The sequence below is a fragment of the Macaca fascicularis genome, chromosome 20 (genome assembly GCF_037993035.2).
Source record: "Macaca fascicularis isolate 582-1 chromosome 20, T2T-MFA8v1.1".
Lineage (NCBI taxonomy): Eukaryota > Metazoa > Chordata > Mammalia > Primates > Cercopithecidae > Macaca > Macaca fascicularis.
The window spans coordinates 81858048-81874275 of record NC_088394.1 but is presented as its reverse complement, the minus strand read 5'-3'; the positions used below and the strand labels follow the sequence as shown (position 1 = coordinate 81874275).

Genomic DNA, 16228 nt, shown 5'->3' with positions numbered 1-16228 from the left:
TGTCAAAACAAACAAACCATGTTTGTCTGGGAAGGATGCTTAGAACACCATTAGCATAGGTTACTGCTGGCATGGAAATGAGAAAGGAGAAGCTTCCATTTTTTACTTTGTACATTTCTCTATTGTCTCAATGTTGTTGCAATACTCATACATCCCTTGGGTGTGCTTCTTACGTTTGGATGCATTTTTCCTTGAAACACAATAAAAGGAAACTATTATTGAGTTACCCAGTACACATAAGACACTAGATCAGATACTGAATGTCATACAAAAGTGAGAAGCGGTAATAAATGTGACTGCTACCTTTTAATTTAATTGGGCACATTTACTCTGTGCCAAGCTGTTATAGCCATTCTGCATCCGATCAACTCTTGAATGTGGCTGCTTCTATTCTTTCCATTTTATGGATGAGGAATGAATGTGAGACCCAAAGTTAAGCCAGTCATCCAAGGTCAGCAGCAGCCACGACAGGTGGTGGTTGGAGGATTGGATTTGGAAGCCTCCAATCTGAACACTGTGATTTTTATCCTGAACAACCACCCGCTATTCCATGGCCAACATCACAAGGATGAGGTGTGGACACAGATGGTCTTATGGAAGAGTACTGTTCACACGGCAATGTGCACGGAAGAGAGACAGGCAAGACGGATGGGAAGGGGGTCTGAGCTGAGGCAGCATTTGGGGGTTCAGCAGGGGTGGACCATCGTGAGGCCACGGTGAACCAGGAAGGGTCTTTGCAAATGGCTCAATGTTGCAGACAACGGAGGGACGGAAACCCAGAGGGCGAGGGAGTTTTAAGCCCAGGAGGTACGTTCAGGTGAAGAAGGGATTTCGAGTGTTTACCCAGAGGCATCCCAGCACAGCTACGGTTTTCAGATTCCCAGGGGTTTTTTTTGATGAAACACCCCAATTTTTTAAAACCACTGTTGTTGGACACCTCTTTACACTTCTCCCTGTCCATACAGGAATATCAAAGAGGAAGAAGTTCCTTCGAACCCCTCAGTAAATTCTGCTAAGGCCTGTGAAAATGAAAACCAAAGAGAGTCACCAGGATATGAAATCTCAAGCTGCGAAGCATTAGAAAGAATTTTTTCAGCACAGCACAACATCAAACTCATGGGACAACCAGACTCAAAAGATGGCAGCACAGAAGCAATGTTTGCTGAGCTTTCAAAGACCACGAATCAAGAGATTTGTCTACAGGAGCGGGTTTTTCAAATTTACAAATTTGGTTTGTTTGGGGAGCAGCTGCTCTCTACAACTTTGGTTTGAGGGTATTTAACTCTAGATCATTGTTTTTCTTTGTGACTTTGTTTTCCAACTAGTTTAGCAACCCTGGTATTTTGGGGAAACATAACTGTGTGGCTGGTGGGAGATTCCACCACTGAGTTTTCAAAGCCAATGCATCAGGCATTTGAAAAGGTCTGCAGCATACAGTGGTGTGGTTTGTGCACTGCACAAAGTGCTTCTGTCTCAAGTGGGGCTAAAGTCCAGGCTGTGAGCTGCCTTGTAGGGACACGTTTTTCTTTGCACAAAAGCCCTGGCGGTAAGCTCGCCAACCCCGAGGCCTGCAAGTCTGCATTCACCCAGGAAGGAAGGCTTTTTCCCATTCACATGAAAGTGCCATCTTAGCTGGTAGTGACTCGTGTCTGGGAGAGTTATGGAGAGACAGAAGAGAGGCTGGCCCCTTGCAGGGTGCCGTCATATAGAGGTTGGAAGGAGGAAGGGAAGCTTACGGTGTGGCTGTAGAAAGGAGGCATTTCCGTAAGTTCAACTTGCAATGAGAGTGGAACTTGAACAAGCCCCTCACCCCTCACCCCGGGGTTGGCCGGGAGCCCTCTGTTAAACATTGACCAAGGTACGGGCACCTCCGATCTGAGATTCCCTTTAAAACCACACCTGCAGTCATGTATTTGTACAGCACCAAGGCAGGGGGGGATGACCTTGCGTGCACCAGGCTGGAAGCCTCCAACTGGCATGTTTTAAGGCTTAACCATCCCCTTCACCTGCTCACCTGAAATCCCTTCACTGAGAAATGGTTAGTCCTAACAGAAAGGAAGGGTCTACCCACTATTGCACGAAAGCAGGGGATCTGCTGGTTTCAGTGGCATCTAGATGTCACCGGCTGACACCTGTTCCTTGAACAGGGTGTGACTGAGACAGAGGGAACTGCCAGGGCAGTTCTGCCTTAAGGAGTGGGGAGAGGGGGCCATGGGAACACAGTGTAAGAGGAGGGAGAGGAAGCAAAGCCTCACCCACTTCGCTCTTCTGCCAGCACCGCCCTGGGGATGTGGCTCCGCATGTCTTAATTCACTTATTCCATAAACAGTATCAGCCTCTGCTCTGTGGCAGTCACAGAGTCAAGGCAGGAAACAGGACGTGAGACCCTCACTGAGTTCCAGCTGCATCATCTCATGTAGTCCTCGCCTGAATCCCAGGAAGGAGATGGTGACTACTTTTACCCCTACTTCATGGATAGAGAAACAGAGACTTAGAGAGAGGAGGACACAGCTGAGCTCACACAGTCAGAAGATGTCAGATCTGGGTCTCCAACCCAGGACCTTCTGGCACCGATGCCTGTGCTATTAAATGACTCAGAGATATCCCTTTAAAGGAATATTTTACCTATAAAACGCTGTCCAAATATTGGCTATTCAGAGGAATAACGTTTCAATCCTTGTGCTAGATAATGAACACGCTTGCTTTCAATAAACCTACGCTGTCATTGAACATCAACTTAAGGCAGAGAGTTTTTATGGCCAAGGAGTTGTCAGTTAGCTTGAGCACACAACCAAAGGTCAAAATGGCATCCACAGAAACAGGGGTCACTGAGGTCGCAGAAGGCTCAGCAAGCCTGAGCTCAGAGGACATAGAACCACCACTTCCATCAAGCTGGGCTCAGGCTTAAGGTGAAGTCAGCCTGCATGCCCGGCAAAGCCCCCACAGCACTGTCCCTAAATGACGCCACCTCAGAACTCCAGGATGACTGACGGAGGCTCAGGAAGGCTGGCATCAGAGAAAACTCAGGGCAGGACTCTGCAGGGGATGCCACTGAAAAGGGGGCTCGGTGGGTATTTCATTCCTCCACAAGCGAGTTACAGTACTAAAGGTAGCAGTAATACCAGCAGCAACAGCACTCACCACTGCAGAGGCAACAGTCCCTGCCATGATCATAGTGATAACCACAGGAGTAATCACTAGACTAGCAGCAGTAATCATATAGTCAAGGCAGTAATGTGGCAGTGATAGAAGCAGTGCAGGGAGTAATAGGAGGAGCAGGAGAAATATCAGTCATAGAGGTGGTAGTCACAGAGGCAGTAGGAACAATGGCTACAGTCGTAGCGATAGTGTCAGTCATAGAGGCGGTAGTTACAGAGGCAGTAGGGACAATGGCTACAGTCATAGCGATAGTGTCAGTCATAGAGGTGGTAGTCACAGAGGCAGTAGGAACAATGGCTACAGTCGTAGCGATAGTGTCAGTCATAGAGGCGGTAGTCACAGAGGCAGTAGGAACAGTGAAAATCGCGAAAGCACAGGCACATCATCACAGCGGCAGTTGTCGTAGTGGTAATTATGAATAGTGGCAGCACAGTGGCATCATCACAGCAGCAGAAGTCGCGGTGGTAACGGTAACAGAAGCCCCAGGTGCAGTCCTTGTGGCTGCAGTGGCGCTGTCAAGAGTGATCCTGGCAGTATCCGCAGCAGCAACAACTCAGTGCATCAGTAGTACTGCCAACGGTCCTAGTAGTAGTCATAGTGTAACCACCCAACAGGGTCCCTTGCCCGCTGCCTAGACAGACCTGATTTATCAAGACGGGGAATTGCAGTGGAGAAAGAGTAAATCACGCAGAGTCGGCTGTGCAGGAAACTGGAGCTTTATTATTACTCAAATCAGTCTCCCTGAGCCTTTGGGGATCAGAGTTTTTAAAGAGCATTTGGCGGGTAGGAGCTTGGGGTGTGGGGATTATTGGTTGGTGGAGTTGGAGATGGAACGATCGGGGGTTGAAGTGAGGTTTTCTTGCTCTCTTCTGTTCCTGGGTGGGATCACAGAACTGGCTGAGTCAGATTACTGGTTTGGGTGCAAAATATCTCAAACACTTCTCTTAGGTTTTACAATAGTGACATCATTCCCAGGAGCAATTTAGGGAGGTTCAGACTCTTGCAGCCAGAGGCTGCAGGGCCCCTAAATCGTAATTTCTAATTTTGTAGCTAATTTATTAGTCCTACAAAGGCAGACTGGTCCCCAGACAAGAAGGGGTTTTCTTGCGGGAAAGGGCTATTATCAATTTTGTTTCAGAGTCAAACTAGAAACTAAATTCCTTTCCAAGGTTAGTTCGGCCTACACCCAGGAATGAACAAGGGCAGCTTAAAGGTTAGAAGCAAGATGGAGTTGGTTAGGTCTAATCTCTTTCTCTGTTATAATTTCCCCAGCTATAATTTTTGCAAAGGCAGTTTCAGTCGTTGTAGGAATGATTCCAGAAGTAGCACGTCCCGGGGTTGTGCTAAGTGTTTTGCGTATGTTACTAGAAAGGAGTCCAGATCCAGACCTCAAGAGAGGGTTCTTGGATCTCATGCAAGACAGAATTCCATGGCTCACGCCTGTAATCCCAACACTATGGAAGGCTAGGGTGGGCGGATCACTTGAGGCCAAGAGTTTGAGACCAGCCTGGCCAACATGACAAAAACCCATCTCTACTAAAAATGCAAAAATTAGCCAGACGTAGTGGCACACGCCTGTAGTCCCAGCTACTCGGGAGGGTGAACCTGGGAGGCAGAGGTTGCAGTGAGCCAAGATCACGCCACTGTACTCCAGCCTGGGTGACAGAGTGAGACTCTGTCTCAAAAAAAAAAAAAAAAAAAAGAAAAAGGAAAGAAAAGAATGAATGAATGAATGAATGAATTGGAGGTGAGTCCATAGAGTAAAGTGAAAGCAAGTTTGTTAGGAAAGTAAAGGAATAAAGAAGGTCCACTCCATAGACAGAACAGTCTCAAGGGCTGCTGGTTGCCCATTTTTGAGGTTGTTTCTTGATGATATGCTAAACAAGGGGTAGATTATTCATGCCTCTCCTTTTTAAACCATATTGGGTAACTTCCTGATGTTGCCATGGCATTTGTAAACTGTCACGGAGCTGGCAGGAGTGCAGCAGTGAGGATGGCCAGAGGTCACTCTCATCACCATCTTGATTGTGGTGGGATTTGGCTGCTTCTTTACTGCAAGCTGTTTTATAAGCAAGGTCTTTATGACCTGTATCTTGTGCCGACCTCCTATCTCATCCTGTGACTTAGAATGTCTAACTGTCTGGGAATGCAGCCTAGCAGGTCTCAGCCTTATTTTACAGAGCCTCTTTTCGAGATGCAGTTGCTCTGGTTCAAACGCCTCTGACACATATACTAATTCATTTAATCCTCATAACACCATGTGATAGGTCCTGGTCTTGTCCCCATTACACAGATAAAGACACTGAGGCACAGGCATATTAAGGAACCCCAAAAAGCAACCCTGACTAGGATCTGAACCCAGGAAGCATGTCGTCTTAACGTGGTAGCCACCCCTAACTGGAGGAACACACAGCTTCTCAGGAGACCTCGGCATTGCAGTGCTGAAAGGCATGTGGAGCACTGCAGCCTCCATTTGGCCACCTTCCCCCTGCCACGCATCATCCTAGGCCTGGGGAGGCCACAGTAACAGAAGCAGAGCCCAGCGCTCTCAATGCTCAGGATTGGTGGTAGGGAGGTCCCACAGCAGCAAAGAATCCCTCCAGAGAGGGCTGGGGGTGCTGGGAAGAAGAGAAATGGGTGAAGGGCGTGGAGGGGGATGGAGGGCTGTCCATTTTGGATGGGTAAGCCCCCCACCCACACCCATGCCCCACCAGAGGCAACATCTGAGCAGAGAGATCTGATTCACACAAAGGTGTGGCCACAAAAATGGGCAACCGGCAGCCCTTGGGACTGTTCTGCTGCACAGTCAGGCGCATGGCAGGCGTGAGAGCATGCAAGGTCAGTCCTGTTTCCAAATCAGGACCCCTGGGGGCCACCTGCCCATCATCTCAGGTTTGCTTTTCATCTTTCCTGCATCACGGGACCAGCCAACCTCAGGAACCACTTTATTCTTGGTCTGTTTTTAAAGCCCATGCAAAACTTCCAATGTAATTCCGTATCAAGTTGTAATTCCATATCAAGATGCTGGGGGACAGCATCCCCAGCCAGCGGAAGCAGCACATGCCAACCCTGGACAGCACGAACCAGGTGCTTCGGGAGCAGAGGGACCGGGTGCGTGGGGAGGGAGGAGGCAAAGCCCCTTTCCACTGCCCCAGAGAAGAAAACTTTTTCCATTCGAAATATTTTTGAAACAAAAAATGAAAACATCAGCCATAACCTCACCACTTTTGCAATTATATTAAGAAGTGAAAAGTCCCCCTTCTGTCCTTTTGCCCCAGCCATGTTTGGGAAATTAACAGGCAGGGAGGGCCTATCAAAGTGCAGAAAGCCATTTGCAGCTGACTGAATGCCCGAGGTCTCTGTCTCCATCCCTCTCTGGAATGCAGAGACTGCCCTTTTCTCAGCAGCTCCCAGCTTGCCAGTCTCTGCCATGGCCTGAGAACACTGATAGCCACGGAGGTTAAACCAGCATGGAAACTAAGACCAATGAAGGGGATGGGAGCTCTTCATCCTGACCTCAGGACGTGGGCTTCAATACCTGGTCCTCAAGTCCTGTATGTGGATCTTGGGGATTTTTGTTTTCATTTTGGTTTTCATGGCTACTTTCTGGATGGTTGGAATTTTTTGACAACTGACTTCCAGATGCACAGTGCGGCGGACAGTGACAAATAGGCCCAACGAGGAAACAAATGCAGCTGCCCAAGCCAGGAGGGGCCCAAATCACAGAACTTCACAAGGTCTCAGGATGACACCTGAGCTCCCCTGCAAGGGATCTGCTGCCTAAATTCACAGGCAAGAGCCCCGACAACCACCTTTCAGGAGGAGGTGAAAATGAGTTAACATGATCATGAAAAGAAAAGTTAGTTCTGAGGGTTATTATCAGCATGCCACGGACCAGATTCCAACCACAAAGGTAAATAAGAATACAAAAAAAAAAAAAAATGAAGTGATCCAGCCAGCAAAAGCTGCCTTCGGGCAGCAGAAACGTTCATATTTTAGGTAGTTTCTTCAAGGAGCAGAACTGATTATGGACCACCCTCTAACAGAAGTGTGAGGCCTCTCTCTTTACATTCTCATGCTTCCTGCCTGCCCTCCCCCTTCTCTCTCTCTGTGTCTCTCTCTCCCCACGCACACCCCCACTAAATAAATCCTTATCCTACACTACTTGGTGTCTCTTCTCTTTCACTCAACTCTTTCCAACCTCACTCATTTATCCTGAAAAAACTGTCTTGATTCTTTATTCTGACTCTTATTACATTATTATTATTTGAGACAGGGTCTCACTCTGTTGCCCAGACTGACGTGCAGTGGCTCAGTCACGGCTGACTGCAACCTCTGCCTCCCAGCTCAAGCTATCCTCCCGCGTTAGCCTCCTAACTAGCTAGAACCACAGGCGCACCACCAACACGTCCGGCTAATTTTTAAAATTTTTTATAGAGACAAGGTCTCACTATACTGCCCAGGCTGTTCTCGAACTCCTGGGCTCAAGCAGTCCTCCCACCTCAGCCCCTCAAAGTGCTGAGATTACAGGTGTAAGCCACTGTGCCTTGCCTAATTATTACATCATTTTTGAACCATAAATCCCCCAGTAGAATACTGTTGAATGTGTAAGAGGAACCCAGACATCATTTTAAAGTGGCATCATAGCAACCCGTGCTGCACAGTCAGGCATATGGTAGGCGTGAGAACATGCAAGGTCAGTCCTGTTTCCAAATCAGGACCCCTGGGGGCCACCTGCCCATCATCTCAGGTTTGCTTTTCATCTTTCCTGCATCACGGGACCAGCCACCCTCAGGAACCACTTTATTCTTGGTCTGTTTTTAAAGCCCATGCAAAACTTCCAATGTAATTCCATATCAAGTTGTAACAAGACTATTTCACACCCTTGGTACTCAAAGTGTGGTCTGCAACCAGCACCACCGAGATTCCCCGAGAGCTGGCTGGAAATGCAGAACCCCGGGCTCTACCCTAGTTCTGCTGAATCAGAAACTGCACTTTCCAAAAACCCCCAGGGCACCCAAGTGCAAGTCGCAGCGCAAGAGAGGCATTGCCTTACACCAAAGTTTATTTATGCATTTGCACAAGAGTGTTTTGAATCTCCAGTTTGCACCTGCTTTGTCCTCTGTAGACAAGTCTCTTCCCACCCACCCCCACGTCCCTTCCCCAGGCTGCCTCCACCAGAGCCCTTCCAGCCCCTCCTGCTGGGTCAGATGCCCCCACTGATGTCCCACAGCGCCCAACTCTTAGCCACCTAACCGTAATTTTCAGTTTATCTGCCTCACCACTGGACTGTAAGCTCCCGGAAGTCAGGGACTGTGTTCTATCTGCAGTTGTGTCTCAAGTGCCCAGCACATAACAAGGACTCATCAAATATGTGTATGATTGAATTAAAATGGCCAACTGGAATTATAAGCACCTGGTACCCATTCCTGCTCATTCACAATCTTGCCCAGCCCTGTTATGACCAGCCTGGTCCTCAACCTCTTTGCTCTTGTCTGCTCACAGCTGGGGTGGCATTTGACCCTCTTGGCAGAGCCATCCTGGCTGCTTCTCCCAGGACTTGGGCTCCACTCAGGCCAGGTCTCTGGACTCTCAGCATTGGTGTCTGGGTTACTCATCAGATTGACCTTGGGCACTAGCTATGACCTTGGTTTCCTGGGCTTCCTTCTACCTTGTTCCTGAGCCTTTTTCTCCACTTCATGCTCCAATTAATGGTGACTTTAGTTTCTTTATTACTCGTTATAGCTAGTCCCCTTGTCTGGGGCTCTGCTTTCTGCTTCTTACCTAGTTCATGGGGTCCCCACTCACATGGAAGTGTAGCTGTTCCCTGATGTACTAAAGCCTACCTCTGCTATCAGAGCTTCTGCACTGAGCAGTTGCCAGCACAGACATTCAACCTTCCCCTGTTTCTAAATTCCTCTTAGCTTTGCTCAGTCTTGACTTCCCCATGCTGGACTGGGCTTTGACCTGTAGTGACCTTCCATGCAGAGACTCTGGCCCCCTAACCTGGATTTCCCCTGACCCCTGCCATTGCAGCTGTGTCTGCGTTCCCCTCTCCTAAACCCCAAATTATATCCCAGACTTATGCTCAACAAATGTTTTTTGATGGATATGAAAATGGATGGATGGATGGATGGATGGATGGATGGATGGATGGATGGATGGGTGGATGGATGGGTGGATGGGTAGGTTGGTAACTGGATAAGTAGATGGATGAATGGGTGGATGGTTGGACAAATAACAGATGGATAGTTAAAGAAGTAAAGGAGGAGTAAGGAATGGATAGACAAGTGAATCAATATATGAATAAATGAACAGATGAAGCGATGGATAAATAGACAGATGCTTGATTGATTGAGTCAATCGGTTGAACCATTCCAATCCTAAAAGTCCAACACACTGTAGCAGAGATTACCAGATCAACACTGGAACCTACAGTGACATCTAGAAAGCTGACCATGTCAAAAACCATAGTCTACAGAGAAGTATGAAAGCAAAACCCCTGCCCACATGGCACTTACAGTCTAGAGTACTTGGTCCCAGTCTGCTTGGGAACTTGATGGACAGGCAAGAGCCAAACTGAGCCAACCCTTGTTCATATCCTTTTCTTCCATCACAGGTCAAGTTTACTGCTAGGATGCCTCATTGTTTAATCTGGGAACTGCCGGGTCTATCTATGGTGATGAACTCTGCTCAAGAAGCATAACTAGGCCAGGCGCGGTGGCTCAAGCCTGTAATCCCAGCACTTTGGGAGGCCGAGACGGGCGGATCACGAGGTCAGCAGATCGAGACCATCCGGCTAACCCAGTGAAACCCCGTCTCTACTAAAAAATAAAAAATAAAAAAACTAGCCGGGCGAGGTGGCGGGCGCCTGTAGTACCAGCTACTCGGGAGGCTGAGGCAGGAGAATGGCGTAAACCCGGGAGGCAGAGCTTGCAGTGAACTGAGATCCGGCCACTGCACTCCAGCCTGGGCGACATAGCGAGACTCCGTCTCAAAAAAAAAAAAAAAAAAATTAAGAAGCATAACTGAGATTCACTGATAGAAAAGACATCTATACCTGGAAATTCGCAACAGCTTCGCACAGTGTTCTAATGTTACAGTGCTGTCTCCCCACTGCACCAAGAGCTCCTTGGAGCAGAAATGGCTTTCTTCTCTATTTACTATTGATAAAAGAAATGTAACTGAAATTACTCTGTACCTCAATAGATTCAACAAATATTTATTAGTCATAAAGTGGCAGACACAGAAACGCTCACCACATATTCCCTTTACTCCCTTAGGCTTCCCGGGCCCCAAGCTGCTAGACAGGGAGTGTGTGGCTAGATCTGGTTGATAAAATGGGAGAAGAGTTGACAGGCGTCTCTTTCAGAAGGAGGCAATAAAAAGGTCACATGTGATTCTCCAGCCTTTGTCCTCTCGGCTGTATCAGCTGAGGGGGCTGTGAGCTCCTGATGGTGAAGGAGAGCCCCCTCCACTGTGTCCCACCCTCTCCAGCCCACTATTATCACATGCAGCTTGTGTAGTCCACAAACTCCTGCTGTGTTAACCTTTGAGATTCACTCCCGCAGCATCCCTCAGCCTAACCTAACTCACACAAATAAGAATAGCGGCAATGATCACATTTCCTAACTCCTTGCTTTATTCTGAATCCTTTTTTTTTTTCTTTGAGATGGAGTCTCACTCTGTCGCCCAGGCTGGAGAGCAGTGGCATGATCTTGGTCCACTGCAACCTCCACCTCTTGGGTTCAAGCGACTCTCCTGCCTCAGCCTCCCGAGTAGCTGGGATTACCGGCACGTGCCACCACGTCTGGCTACTTTTCGTATTTTTAGTAGAGACTGGGTTTCCCCATGTTGGCCAGGCTGGTCTCGAACTCCTAACCTCAAGTGATCTACCTGCCTAGGGCTCCCAAAGTGCTGGGATTACAGGCGTGAGCCACTGCACCCGACCTATTCTGAATCCTAATCACGGATTGTCCTACTTTGTTGAGTGAATGGACCTGTTCACCAATCAGCTTTTATTTATTTGGAAGGGCTCGACTCTGTCTCCATGTAAGGGAAAAATTGTAAAGTATTTAAAATCTGTCTTTGGTGGTCTTCTTCCTGTCCCCCTTCTTTCTACCTCAAACCCCCTGAGGGGTACCTGACCGACTTTCTTGTTCTCAAGCAATCTGCTCTACAGTGTGAAGGAACCGACCGGTAAGCAAACTCCCTCAGGGATATTTGCATGAGGGAATTTACATAAAGATCAGCTCTTCTCCATTCTCTACTGAGAGACAACCGAGCACCTCATCCCTGCCCCCTGCCCGGCTAAATGAGAAGACAGAGCATCGCTCGGCTTCCCGCAGCCCCTCATGGCTGGCAGTGCAAGGTCTTCTTTTCCATTAGGGTTGAGAAAGAAGATAGAAGACAAGAGGGCTAAAGCCTGGGCTCCAACATCAGCCCACCCTACCACTCACTGGAAAGGCCTCAGTTTCTTTTTCTGAAAAATGGGGAGGCGTTCACCGTACCTTCCTATCTTCGTTTCCTGTGGCTGTTGTTACAAATTACAAAATTTACTGGCTTACAACAGAAATGTATTCTCTCACAGTTCTAGAAGCCAGAAAGCTGAAAGCAATTCTGCTGGGCCAAAATGCAGGCGTCCGTGACGCCATGCTTCCTGAGGAGGCTCTAGGAGGGAATCCACTTTCTCGCCCCTCCAGTTTCTGCTGGCTGCCGGCCTCACTCGGCTCACAGCTTCGTCACTCCAGTCTCCACCACTGTGGCCACATCACCTTTACCTCTTCTCTGTGTAAAATCTCCCCCTCCCTCCCTTTTTTTTTTTTTTTTGAGACAGGGTCTTGCTCTGTTGCCCAGGCTGCAGTACAGTGATACAATCACAGCTCACTGTAGCCTCAATCTCCTGGGCTCAGGTAATCCTCCCACCTTGGCCTCCCAGGTAGATGGGACTACAGGGATGTGCCACCACACCCAGGTAATTTTTTGTAGAGACAGAGTCTCACTATGTTGCCCACTTGACATTGCATTTAGAGCCTACCCAGATAATCCACGAGAATCTCCCCATGTCAAAATCCTAAATTTAACCACATCTGCAAAGACTTTTTTTTTTTTTCCTGCCACCTAAGGTCATATTCACAGGGTCCAAGGATCAGGACATGGGAATCTTAGAGGAGACATTAGGTCATTAGTCAGTCTACCACACTACCCCATCGAGGCAGATACAAGTGCCTGATAAACATTAGCTGTCTTAACAATTATTCAACATTGTACCACAGGACCTCACGAGCATAAGAAAAACAAAATTGTTGTTGCTGTCACTGTTGTTGCTTAGTTTATGAGCCTAGAAAGGAGAACGGTCACTCCCTCAAACATTTGCTTGGAAACAGATGTGTCTGCTGTCTGACTGAGGCCTCCACTTTTTTGTAGCCACAGACCCAGCAACCACTTTCCTGAAAAGGGTCAGTCCACACGACTCACCAAGAAGCCTAGCTCAGAGGAACTGTGGATCCAGCGTCGGTGCACAGGCAAGGCAGAAGGCAGCCAGTCGGCAGGGCATTATTAAAAGTCAAGAGAAGTTGAGCCAGTTAACGTGGAGGAGGAGGAGCGGAGCCCACGCTCGAGCTGCTGCTGGGCGCCCAGAGACACAGAATCCCATGCCAAGAACCAGGAGCCTTCCCAGGACGAGGCGCTTGAGTTGCAGATTAAAATGTCATCTGATTTCTGCCCTGAGTATGACCTAAGGGGGAAAAAAACTCACTTTGAGAGATGTAAGTGGGGACAGAGAAGAGAATGCGGAAAAGGCTTCTGGCTGCGACAACTGCATGTGTTTGTCAGTGTATTTTTTGGTCATTTTAGAGCAACCTTATTAACCCCTCAGAGGCTACAAGAAATTAACTTTCTTTTTGGATTCAAATGAATCCCAATGACAGGTGTATCATTGGGGGATTTTCACAGGGACTGGATATTAAAGATGATATTACATTTCTTTTTTGTGACAATACCATTGGGACTGTGGAGAAAGCTTTTATTCTTAGCAGACACTGCTAAGGCCTGTATGTGGTCTATCTACACGCCTGCCATTTACCTTCAAATAAGTCAGCAAATTTTTTTTATGTATTTATTTATTTTTTTAGAGACAGGGTTTCGCTCTATCCCCAGGTTGGAGTGCAGTGGCATGATCATGGCTCACTACAGCCTTGACCCCTTGACCTCCTGGGCTCATCCTGCCTTGTTATCATTCTGCTTTGGCCTCCTGAATAGCTGAAACCACAGGTGTGAGCCATCACGCCTGGCTATTTAAAAAAGAAAAAAATTATAGAGACAGAGTCTCAATATGTTGCCCAGGCTGGACTTGAACTCCTGAGCTCAAGCAATCCGCCAGCTTCAGCCTCCCAAAGTACTGGGATTACAGGCAGGTGTGAGCCACGGTGCCTGCCCCAACAAATATTTCAGCATAGATACTAAAAGCAAATATGGTGAAATGGTAACAGCTGTCAAACGCGGGTAGTGAGTAAATCTTTCATCATCATTCTTCTCTCCAATTTGGAAAAGTTTTCAAAATAAAAAGTGGTGGGGTCGGGAGAAAAGACAGATGGTTAGAGGAAGCAAAGAGTTCTACTCACCATGTCCCCAAGACTGAACTTGACCTTAGTGGAGAGGTGGGGACCCGCTGAGGTTGGGAGGAAAGCTTCAGGGACCAGAGGTTTATGGCAGCAAAGATATAAAACCTGGGCCTCGAGGCAGGGGGCCCAAGAGAGAGAATGGCACAGGGAGAGAAAGCCACGACTAAGGTGCCTTCTCAGCACTGAGGTGTTAACAGAACCAAAGCCAGGACGCCCCCGGGACAATGACGGACTGGGTGTTCGGAGGCAGTACCTGTAGAGGAAGCACCGCAAAGCCAGCGGCCGCCGAGGCACAGGTTAAAGGCTGACCAGTCACAGCGCAGGGAGCAGGGGTGGGGTCCCGAGACTTGGGGTCTCCAGTGCAGCTGTTTCTGGGGAGAATTAGGAGGCCTGGGTTTTTGAAGGCGAGAGCCCAGCAAGGCCCATAGAATCCTGGTTTTTTAGGCCAGAGGACAAGCAGCCTGACGCTCCGCTTCCAGTCCACTCGCGGCTATTAAGCTGAACCAATCATGTGATCCCATTCTTTGCATGTGATTGGTTCAGGAATGGGCATGTGACCCAGTCCTGACCAATGAAACGTGAGACAAAGTTGCCGGGTTTGCGTGAGGCGGGGGGGGCTTCTGGGACGTCTCTTCCCTCCAGAAGGATGCCCGGGAGGGGTGGTCTCTCTTCTTCCTCCAGGTTCTGTTGCCCAAATGTAACCCCTAGAGCTGCTGCCACCACCCTGTGGCCAGATTAAGGACAAGGCTAACGTCAAGGATGGCAGAGCAGAGAGACGGCAAGAACCTGGGTCCTGGAGGACGTCTCTGAGCCGTGGAGTCGGCAACCGGGAAGCCTGCCCAAACTTCCTGTTGTGTGAAATGATAAACGCCCTCATCCTGGAAGTCTGTTTGGTCCTGTTTCTGTCTCCGGCACAGGAGACAGAAGCTGAACCCCACGCGTTGCCTATGCCTGACTTAGGAAGGGGGGCCCTTCCTCCAGGACGACACCCATGTCTGGAAGAGCAACACAGCTGGCTTCCAGCTCAACTTGATCCCCACACCAGGAACCCCTTCTGGTGAATATCCCACATGGCCACGTCACACAGGGCATCTGGCGAAACCCCCGGGTCGCACCTGCCAGGCTGGCGCATCTACAGAGAGAAAGAGAGCTCAGTCCCTCCGTTTCTGGATGACTCTGGCCTTTGAGAAGCTCAGGGAGGTGCCAAGCGGTGGGTGTAGCCCCCACCCTCCACCTCAATCAGCCCCCTCCGTGTACTTCACAAAATACAGTTCACGTTTCCTTGATTTTTACTCAAAGTGTGATTTAAATGCAACTTCAAATCACACCCTCTTTTTTTCCCACCGGAATGATCCCTGAGCAACCCTTGATGGAATTCCTAAAGACGCGGCTGCAGCGTGAACTCCTCTGACCTGCTCCTCTGCCCATCGGCCCCCAACCCAAGGGTGCTGGGAGGAAAATTAAGGCCCTGAGATACCCTGTCTGTTCTTAACTCTGCTGAAGACCCGGAGGTGGGTGGATATGAGTTTTCCACGAAATGCCCTCAGGACCCAGGTGTTTCCAAAGTGGATCCAAAACTCTGCCCTGTTGTCCTCCCACAGGACCACTCAAGCTCAATGACTTGGGAAGTAAGGGGGCGTTGGTGGGGCCCAGGGGATGTGGGACAGGATGGAGTTCAAGAGCCAGGAGAGTATTTTGCCTTTGACCCCTGGGGCTCCTTGCAAGAGGTGGCCAGCACTCAACTTCTGTCTCATATTTGAAAGGGAAGCTGGCCAGTTTCATTTTCTGACCTGGGCTGACTTGCACGGCCAGAGCACACTGGAGAGCCCTGCTGAAACTTCCAGAAGACCCAGATGGCTGGACCACTCAGCATGGCAACCAGAAACAGCAGCAGCCTTGGTGAACACACCCACCAGCCACCTTATCCAGCCACAAACATTTGCTGACCTCCCAGCTCACGGAGCCAGGACACTCCAAAGAGGCAGCTCAGTGTGATAAACAAAGATCAGAACTTGGGGTCGGCTGGATCCAGGTTCAGGTATCAGCTCTGACCGTTTCCAGCTGTGTGTTCTTTGGCAAATGACTTCACCTCTCTGGTCCTGTCTACAAAATGGGGATGATAACAATAGGTCCCTCTCAGGACTTTTGGCAGGACCAAATGAGACAGTGTACCCAAAGCACTGAGCTCGCTCCCTGGCATAGGCACGTGACTCATGATAGGAATGCACAGCACTTGACGTTTTGCAAAGCACTTTCTTGGCTGTCACGTCATCACCCTGCAGGGCCGTTGTTCTGTTTGTGAAGGGGAGTAAACCATCCTGAAGCAGAAGTTCAGGTAATGCCCTCCACGCCTCCCCAGCACAGCTCCTTGAAACCGATGGTCATCTGCCCCAGGCTAGGTTTCAGTGTGGAAGCTCCCATGCTGGGTGACTCTGGCAAGTTACTTC

General features: G+C 49.0%; 1 long non-coding RNA gene across 7 annotated transcripts in view; it reads right to left on the bottom strand.

Annotated features, from left to right (window-relative positions):
* Positions 1-14286, bottom strand: part of LOC135968708 (uncharacterized) — a 399823-nt gene extending 385537 nt beyond the window's left edge. For 6 of the 7 annotated variants that reach the window (XR_010583651.1, XR_012429201.1, XR_010583650.1 and 3 more), the window contains exons 1-2: positions 14035-14286; positions 12637-12895 (exon numbers count right to left, since the gene is read on the bottom strand). This is a non-coding gene — a long non-coding RNA (uncharacterized lncRNA). The other variant, XR_012429203.1, reaches the window with a different exon arrangement.
* Between the last annotated feature and the right edge of the window lie 1942 nt (positions 14287-16228).